This window comes from Hylobates moloch, unplaced genomic scaffold (genome assembly GCF_009828535.3).
Source record: "Hylobates moloch isolate HMO894 unplaced genomic scaffold, HMol_V3 SCAFFOLD_14, whole genome shotgun sequence".
Classification (NCBI taxonomy): domain Eukaryota; kingdom Metazoa; phylum Chordata; class Mammalia; order Primates; family Hylobatidae; genus Hylobates; species Hylobates moloch.
Genome location: NW_026652289.1, coordinates 58,468,300 through 58,478,037, shown reverse-complemented (window position 1 = coordinate 58,478,037; position 9,738 = coordinate 58,468,300). Strand labels below are relative to the sequence as shown.

At 52.0% G+C, this 9,738-nt stretch overlaps 1 non-coding gene across 1 annotated transcript; it reads left to right on the top strand.

Annotated features, from left to right (window-relative positions):
- Positions 1-7,706: 7,706 nt before the first annotated feature.
- LOC116482663 (U6 spliceosomal RNA) lies at positions 7,707-7,814 on the top strand. Its single transcript, XR_004251942.1, has one exon. It is a non-coding gene; the product is annotated as a U6 spliceosomal RNA (small nuclear RNA).
- Positions 7,815-9,738: the final 1,924 nt, after the last annotated feature.

The following is a 9,738-nucleotide window of genomic DNA, read 5'->3' as shown; positions in this document are numbered from 1 at the left end:
TTTTTAAATCTTGTTAACCTCTCCTCCCCATCTCCCAGCCCCGCTTGCTTCCCTCCACAACCACAGGCTGTGGCCTTAGAACAATACCAGGAATAGTTTCTGTCTCTCCCTCATGGCTTTCTCCTACTCCCCCAGATTAGATCCTGGAGACCAAATGGACTGAAGGAAGGAAGCAGGGAGGAAGGCCCAGCGAGCGGAGTGGGGGTTTCATGGGGCTTAGTCACCTGGAGTGCCTCTTGGTTCGGTCCCCTTGCATCCAGCAGGATGTTTGTTGCTTTGAGAGACGCCAAGGGGTATTAGGCTTGATTTTAAGTGATTGTACGAGTGAGTGGAGATGGATTCAGGAATTTGAGAGTGGCTGGAAGGGATGAGCTCGGGAGGGGTGGCAGTGGCCTGGAAGGTTAGGAGGAAGTGGAGAACAAGGGACCAGCTTGGAATGGGCAAAGGTGCAAAGTGCCACCTCTGCACAGGGATTGCATTAGGCAGGAGAGGCCAGGCTATGGCGCAGTCACAAATAAGCCCTGCAGCTCAGCAGCGTCATACGATAATGGAGGTGCACTTCTTGTTCTTGAAAAGTCTCGGTGGATTGAGTGCAGAGGGATGGCTAAGTGTGGCTATGGAGTAGGGGTGGACTGAGAGAATGGACTGTTTGGTGCCCAGGGAGGGCGTGCTGGCAGATGAGGCCAGTGCAGTGGGGCGAGGTGGGGGATGAGGGTCTCCAGGCCTCTGGCTGCCATGGCTTCAGTGGTGTGGCATTGGTCTGTGACCTCCCCTGGGGAGTGGATGCCACCCCCAGTGGGGCTGAAGGGACAGGGTGTTGCCTGGGGAACCAGGGCTGAGGCAGCCGCCTGGGCTGCGGGGAGAAGGGGAGAGCAGGCTGGGTGGGAAGCCTGAATCTACCCCTGCGGCTGTCTCTCCCCAGGGGCCTTATGGCCACGCCTCTTCTCCATTTGCTTCCCCTCCCACCTCATGACTCAATCACTGTCTTCAGCCCTGACTCTGTCCTGAACTCCCCAAACTGCGCCCATTGCCTCCCTGTAGGGTCATGGCACTTTCAGCCACCCAGAGTGCAAGCCTCAACCCAGACCTTCCGTCACAGATGCCCCTCTGGCCCCCACCCCATCATCCAAATGTTGATTTTGTGGATTCCTCCTGCTAAATCTCAGCTGCATCCAACCTTCCCTGTCCTGGGCCATCTGCTCGCTGCTGGGCCATGTGGTCACCTTCTCACTGGTCTTTCAGCAGCTGCCCTTGCACCGTCCTCCCCCTAGTTCTTGACGCTGTAGCCATAGAGGGTTATTTCCAAAATCTGGTCATACCATTTCCTGCTTCGAATCCTTCTCTGACTCCCTCCTGGCCCCCCAGGTCCTTCAGCGCAGGTTCCCGCATGTGTCATCTCCAGCCTCTCAAGGATCTCGGCAGTCTAGCAAACCAAGTTGTCCGAATGCATCGTGCTTTCTTTGCAGCTTTGAGCAGCGTCGTGTAAAGGGGAGCTTAACTAGTTCTCAGATGCCACCTCTTTTAGGAAGCCCCCCAGGGTCTCACAAATAAAACAATCTCCCCCATCCTTTAAGCACTTTGCAATAGCCCTCACTTTCTAGCCTGTATTGCAGCAAATTACACCCATGTTTCCTCTGTTTCATCAACTGCAAGCTCCTCACGAGCAGGGCCATCCTATGCACCACCAGCATTCTTGCCCAGATTCCACAGCCGGCACTCAGAAGGAGTGCAGGAGGGCCCCCACCTTACTGAATGAGTGAGTGAATGAGAGCTGCAGCTAGGGCTGGGCTTTCTGCGGGAGCTGGCAGGGAAGATTGACCAGGAACACTTCCAGAGCTCCAGACACTGCTGGGCAGGGAGGTCTTTCCATCAGAAGACAGAGAAGGCCCGGTCAGAGGAGGAGGAGGAGAGCCAGGGGCCATGGGCAAGCAGCACGCTGCCTCCTAGCAGGGTCCCACTCACATGGTGAGGGAGGACACATGTGTGGGCAGCTCCCTTGGGGCAGGAGCTGAGCCAGATATGGGAATATTGCCCTCTCCCAGGGCTGTCCTGCCGGTGTGGGGCTGTGTCTCAACAGCCATCTTGGGAAACACTGGCTTAGTTCTTCACAGCCCGGGGGGTACCAGGGGCATTCCCCAGAGCAAAGAGACAAGGGACAGCTGAGCCATGGTTCCTACTCTGTGCCAGAATGTTCATACCATCCATGGCATCCTCTGTCTGTCCATCAAGGCCTTTGCCTCCTGCCCCTCAGCCTGTCTCTTGCCTCAGCCCAGAAAGCCTCTTCCTTCATGCACTGAGCCAGGTCTCACCCACCTTCAAGGCCTTTCTTCCAGGAAGATTTATGGGACTTGCCAACCTCCTCCTGCCACACTCCTGCCCTGTCAGTGCCAGTATACTGGTCTACTCTAGCTGCATAGCTGTCTCGGGGAGACCAAGCAGAAGGAAACAGAGAGCAAGCATTCTCTCTGTGTGGCCCCAAGAACACCCGGCTCTTCTGTCTTCTCTGCACATTTGTGAAACTGAGCTGGGGTGGTAGGATGAGGGCTGGACTGGGAGTCAGGACACCTAGCTCCTGGACCTGGCTTGGTTGAAGGCCTGAGCAAGCCACTTTCCTCTCTGGCCCTCAGTTTCCCCATCAGTAGAATGGTGAGGTTGGGTCCGGGGGACCTCAAAGGGCCTTCTAGCTCTGACATCACTGAACATAGAAGCCTACCACGGCAGCAGCTGGTTGATGAGAGCCCAAGGGATGGTCACTGGTTACCCCAGGCAGGGTTATCTGACCAGTGTTCCAGATGCAGGATGGCTGGGCCTCCCCAGGGGTGCAGATTTTCAGTGCCAAGAGCAAGATGCTGGCCAGGAAAGAGGGAGCAAAGATTACTGGAGGTCAAGAGCAGAGCAACAGGTGGAACCAATGGCCTGTGTTTGCCAACCCAGGCTGGGGTGAGAGGGAAGAGAGCACTGGGCAACCTGGCCAATCAGAATGAGCATGACACTGGAGGTCTGGGTTCGAGCTGGGCTCTACCACTCAGTAGTGACAGGACTTTAAGTTGGTCATTTAAATACCTCTGGGTCCAGGTTCCCACCGTAAAATGGGGGAGAACAATTTCTACTTCACAAGGCTGTTGTGAGCATTAAATGACAGCACATGCTCTAAATAGTTTAGTAGCATCTGAGCTTAGCACATCATAGGTGCTCAGTAAGTCCTCATTCTTTCTCTCCTCCTACCCTCTCCAGTTTCCACCAAATACATTTGCTGATCTGGCACCAGTGAGCCATACGAAGGTGAATGTCAGGTCTTCCATTCTACCTGCCATGGTGTGCGCTCAGCATGCCACAGTCCCAACGCTGTGCTGTGCTTGCTATCTTGGGGTGTCTGGTGTGGTCTTTTCCTTCAAGGCACTTAGAGTCTGCAGGAGAGACAAGACCACATTCATACTCACACAGACTAAGAAATGGATAAATGACATTTCTCCATTACCTGGCTTTGTTGTAGGCCTGGGAAAGCCAATTTCAATGTCATTGTCCCAAGAAATGGATAAGTGACATTTCTCCAAGAAATGACCCATGGATAATTCAGAGCGTGGTGGTTCCATATGAACCATAAGCACTAGAGAGATGGGGGTTTCAGAAAACAGGGTTCAGTCTGGATGGGAGTAACCAGAGCAGTAGAGAGGCTAGGCTGCCTGTGGCCAGCTGAGTTGAGAGTAGTAGGGCTGGACTGGGACTGGGATGGGCTAGAGATGGGTCGACTGCTGAGGCCAGAGGGTCTCCAGGGCACAGTGAAGCTAAGGCTTGAGGCATGCTTCTAAGGGGAGAGCCCTGAAACGCTAGATTGCCGGAGTCCAGCTCTCGTGGCTAAGCCTCCTGAGCTCAGGCATGTGGAGCATGACCTTCTTCCAGGTAGCAGGTGGACAAATGGCCTTTCAACTTTTGCCAGGATTGGCTGGCATAGGATGGAGCTGATGAGAACAACTGTGGGCTATGAGGACATGGAAGGGTGGGGCAGGAGCCAAGGTGGGGGCTATTCCCTGGACAGAAATTCAACTCCACCTGCATCTGTCATGGACCACCCCTGGCCACACAAAGGCCAAGGAAGTGGGATTAACACGTGTTCAGCACCTATATGGTGCCAAGCCCATGCCTGACACTTCACCTTCAGAGGCTCATTTTCCTCATGCTGGCTCTATTATCTTCAGATCCCAGATAAGGAAACTGAGGCTTAGGGGGGTCAAGGCCCAGAGTCTTGCAGAGAGGTGGTAGATTGGAGCCCTGCAGTCTTCTTCCTGTACCACGCTGCATCTCCATGACTTAAAGGTTGCATGCTAAGGCTTAGCATGGACTCCAGCTCTCCACCATCTACCTCCTAGGTTGAAACTCAGCCCATCACAGTTGAAAGGTTGCACTATGCCCTAGGCCGTGTTCCTCATTTCATCAGCCACTGTCCTGCTGGCTCATGCCTGGTTACACACGCAGCCTCCTGGGAGGGCAGGGGCTGGGTCTCATTCCCGTGCCCAGCACAGCCCTGGCACGATTGCTTCCCAGAAGCGATTCTGGTAATTAGAGTGAGTGGTGGGTGGAACTGCCCCACCCAGGCGGGTGTGTTTCTGGAATCCATGGCTGAGGTGGTTGCTGACAAGTCCGGGAGGGAGAGAGGGAGGGGCGAGGAGCTGCCCGCCTCCCCCGATCAGGAATTCTTCCTAATGGGCTGAGTTCTCAGCTGATGAGAGAGATGTTGGACAGGACCCTAACAAGAGAAGGCTCTAGATGCAGCACCGAGTGAGTAATTAGATGCTAACTCATTTGCATTTCACAAGAGAGTCAGGGATGTTGGGGGAAAAAAAGCTGCAAAGATGAAAGGCCTGTTGGAGAAGGGAACGCTGGGGACAAGAAGCCCAGACAGAGCCGAGGAGGGGCGGCGGCGCAGGCTTGCTGCCTGGCATTCAGTGGCACAGGTGTGGAGATGGCGGGATGGGGGCCGAAGGTCTGAAGGTCCCTGCAATGCCCTTGGTGGCTCCAAACAGCAGCCTGGGCTGCCTACCATTGCCTTGGGATGCTTTTTTATTTGCGTTTGGAATGGCCAGGAGGGAGACAGCAAGAAACTGAGACAGAGATGCATAGGTAACTCCCAGTTTCTAGAGTAGGGTTAACAAAGTTTATCTGTAAAGGGTCACCTGGTAAATATTTTAGGCCTTGTGGGCCGTACACTTTCTGTCACATATTCCTCTTTGTAAAAGGTGCAAAAATCATTCTTAGTTCTAGGGCCCAACCAAAACAGACCACTGCTGGCCTTGATGTCTGGATCTAGAGCTTCGTTCTCAAAATGGAACGTAAGGCCCAATATCCATTCTGCATTTCTAACAAGTTCCCAGGTGAGCACAGAACCCACTGTAACTATGGAGAGTGTGAGATCGCTCTGCAGTGTGGGGCCTGCACTGGGAGGCCAGCCATTTAGGAACTGCTGATGGAAGATGCCTGCCTTGTTTGCAGAACACAGTGGTAGCTGTAGGTTCACACACTCGGAGCTCCTTCCCTACAAGGCCCTGCTGCCAATCTGCAGGGTGTGTAGCAGGCAGGCAGCCCCAGCTGTCAGCTCCTTCAGGGTGTCTACCTCAGCTGCAGACACCCACCTCCTTTGAAGTCATGCCCTCCCTGGGGTAGCCTGCCTCTGGTGACTGAGTAGGATGGGAGTGGAAAGTCCTGGCTACTTCAGCTAGACACAGGATGACTCCCTGCTAGGTGACTGGCGCTTGGTCAAACCTGCGTTGCAGTTTGCCTTCAATCTCCTTTGGCCTAATCCAACTTCTCTCCTTTTCTTTCACTGGTGCAGATCTTTAATAAACCCCTGGTACCCCAAACTCCCTCCCAGAGTTCACTCCCACAGAACCAGCCTGTGACACAGGCAATGGGAGCACATCTTGGTTGAGGGCAATGGTGGCCACGGGTTGAGGCTTGGCACCAGCGAGATTCACCTGGGGGCAACTACACATCACTGTGGAAACTAGAGGCATCTCAGGTCTAAGACCTCCCAGGGGTCCCAGCATGGCCAGGAGGAAGCAGGGCAGATGGAAGCAGGAGCACAGTGGTTCAGGGTCTGTTAACCTGCTCTGGCCTTGGCCAAAGCGGGTAATGTGCTGTGTGGCTCCGTGCAAATCACTGCTGCTCTCTGAGTCTATATTTCCTCATAAGTAAAATGGGCCTCATGAGCCATTATACTGGCTGGTTTTCCTGTGGCTGCTGTAACAAATCACCCCAAACTTGGTGGCTTAAAACAACAGAGGTTTATTTCACAGTTCTGGAGGACAGAAGTCAAAAATCAGCATCACTGGGCTAAAATCAAGGAGTTGGCAGGGCTGTGCTTCCTCTGGAGGCTTTAGGGGAAAACTTATCCTCACTTCTTCCAGATTCTGGGAGCTACTAGCATCCTTTGGCTTGTGGCCTCATCACTCCAATCTTCAATATCAGCATCTTCAGATCTTTCTCTGTTCTCAGTTCCCATCACTGTCTCTCCTCTATGTGTCAAATTTCCCTCTGCCCGTCTCTTGTAAGGACACTTGTGATTGCATTTAGGACACACCCTGATCATCCAGGATAATCTCCCCATCTCAAATTCTCTAACTTAATCACATCTGCAAAGATTTTTTTTTTTTTTTTTCTCCAAATGAGGTCACATTTACAGCTCCAGGATTAGGACCTGCTGTCTTTGGGAGCCAGTATTCAGCCGACTCCTCTTGCCATCTGTCTCCCTCGCAGGCTTTTCAGCTCTGCTTGAGTTCTCCTTCCTGAGCTGCAGTTCTAGATGCTGGCCCGTACCATGTGCTTGCACAGCTCAGATGTTCTCATTCTGCCAAAAATTATTTTTAATGTATATTGATTAAATATATGGCTGCTCTGCTCACACTGTTGGTTTTATTGGCAACTTCCACAACTAATATTTACTGAGCACATACTCTATGCTCCATGTTTTACTCGAATTATCATTCTTCTGCCCAAGGAGGTAAGTACTGTTATAATCCCCATCATGCAGGTAAGGAGACCAGGGGCAGAGAAGTGAAGTGGCCCATGGTCCACCGACATGGTGCTGGGATTCCCGCTCTGGTTTTCTGAGTGAAGGTCCTTCTCATCTCCCACACATACTCCTTCCCCAGCATGAATAGGGCTTCTATTTGGAACTATTTACAAAGTCCAGTTGTTTTTGAACTTTGGAACAAGTTTCTTATCAGATTCTACACATTGCAGACATAACACAGGAAGGGCTGTTCTAGAAAGCTGAAGATCCAATTCTAAGAGCCAGGGAATGTGGTTCATTTTGGGCTGCATTTGTGACCTCTGCCATCAAGCCAAGCCCAGGCAGGGGAGGAAGGGGCATCCCAGGCTCTCATCTGCCTGTTTGACAGCACATCTCAGTGGCTCTTAATTACTCTTCCAACTTTGAACTGTTTGGGACTTTGAAGATCAGCCCTTGTTCCTGTTAAATTTTTAGGCTGAGCTTCTGGGTTCAGCTACTTATTCATCAGCAAATGAGCCAGCGCACGTTGCTGGTCATAGACGCTTGTATTTACGCTTTGTCCTGACTTTAATTTCAGACCCTAGAAGTACTTATAAGTAAAAAATTGTGTCAGTCCATGTAAGAAAACTACTGTGGAAGAGTGTTTACAAATGATTTTCTTGTGCGTAAGGTTCTAAGATTATCTTCTAAAGCCATATATGTGCTCGCTTCAGCAGCACACAGACTAAAAAATTGGAAAATACAGAGAAGATTAGCATGGCTCCTGTGCAAGGATGACAAAATTCATGAAGTGCTCCATATAGATTTTTAAAAGCCCGTAAGTGGGAAAGTGGATGGGCCCCTTTAAGAGTATTGCTGTCGAGAGGGAACTGAATTTTAAAACAAGCATGCAAGCAAACCTCAAGGTTAAAGGGTATGAAGCTGGTCTACACACATCTTATTGCTCTGGATAGGAAGAGCAACAGGAGCAAATGGGCTTCAGGGGGTTGGCGGCATGGAGCGTTTGCCAAGCTGGTGCCAAGAATGGATGTAGGCACATGGTAAGGAGGGGTCGTGTGGGCCATGGGGGCTTTGTAGACCACACCGAGGGCTTGAACTTAATTTTCAAGACCACAGGCACCTCTGCAAGATTTTAAGCTGAACAGTGACATGTTCATGTGCTTTAGAAATATTTTTCTGGCTGTGATAATGGCCACAGCAAGAGGTGAGGAGGGCCTGGAATCCTGTTGATAAATAGTAAGGACAGGGTTTGAGCGAGAGGCCAGTCCAGCTAGGAGTTGGCTGTGGAGGGGGAGCAGGGGGAGAAGGGGAGAGAGATGTCCCTGTACAACTTGAGTGAGTGCGGGCACGGTGGAACCTTTCCCAGAGATGGGACACCAGGATGCAGAGAACCAGCGGGACCGTGCACGTGGGAAGAAAGCGCAAACGTAGTTTCACCAAGAGGGGAGCTATGGGTTGGGAAGAGGTGATGGCTGAGATGGATAGAAAGTGCATGCCGTCCCCTCTGTCATGAGGCAGGATGCCGAAAACTGCAGCTGGGAAGAGGCACAGATTGAGGAGGTGGCCACAGCAGGCACCCATGGGAGAACTCTGGGGCAGAAGCCAAAAGTCTAGGCCTATTCCGTCCTGACTCACCACACACCTTCAGCAAGGCACATTCTTTCTCTGCCTCAGTTTCCTCATCTGCAAAACCCAGGAGTTGAATCACATTGAGGGTTACTCAGAGGAGATGGGCTGGTGAGGGACATCCTTGAACCCCTGGAAACAATGTGCAAAATTGTGTGCCTATGTCCCCTTTTGCAGAGGGGCTGGCAGGGTCACCCGAGGAGGGAAGTGACATCAGATCTCATAGGCCACACTTGCAGTTGGAGACATGCTGGTAAAAATTGCTCTTACGTATGCCCAGGATGAGTCTCATCTCACCCAACCAGTTCCTGGAAGGCAGAGATCTAGGTCATAGGATGTGTCTCGACACCCCACGGGGGTCTTGCAATACCTGTGGAGCCACATGTGCTGGCATGGAGGAGCCTCAGTACATCTGGGTCTTCTAGGAGAGACCCTGTCCCCTGCTCAGCCCAGGCACATGCTCCCTACTGGAGACCCTGGGGCCTTCAAACCCTGTCTCTCCCTTCTCCACCCTGCAAACTCCTGCTCCTTCTCCATGCAGCCTTTTCTGTTCCCCTGGAGCAGCCTTGATTTCTCACTGCATTGGGATTTCCCAGGTGAGGTGTCTATACTTCATGCGCAGCCTACTTTTCACCTATCTGGGATGGAGGTCGTTTGCATATTCCCTTCTCTTTCCTTCCTTCCTCTGCCACATAGGCCTGTTTTTGGCAGGGACCATGTCTTAGGCACCTCAGTGTCCCTAACTGTCTCTCTCAGTGGCTGACACATACTTGGCGCTGCATAAAAGTTTCTGTAGTCGTCCTAACTTATGGAATGACTGCCAGCAAAGTATTTCGTGTTTCCAACCCAGGCTCCTCACTTGCCCTGCTTCCCTGAGAGTCGCCGGGAGGACCAGCAGCAGTGGCCAGCACTTGCAGTGCCTGGCAGCATTTGCAAGGTCCCTCGTGGGTCCTTTCCCACAGAGTCCCAGTATGATGAGCGTGAAATGAGACCAATAAAAGATTGCACAAATCTTGTTGGACTCACACATAGGATGGAAAGCAATATCCACGTCTGAAGCGTGTTGGAGCAGGCCTTCCACCAAGCCCTTTAGAAAAAGGGTTGTA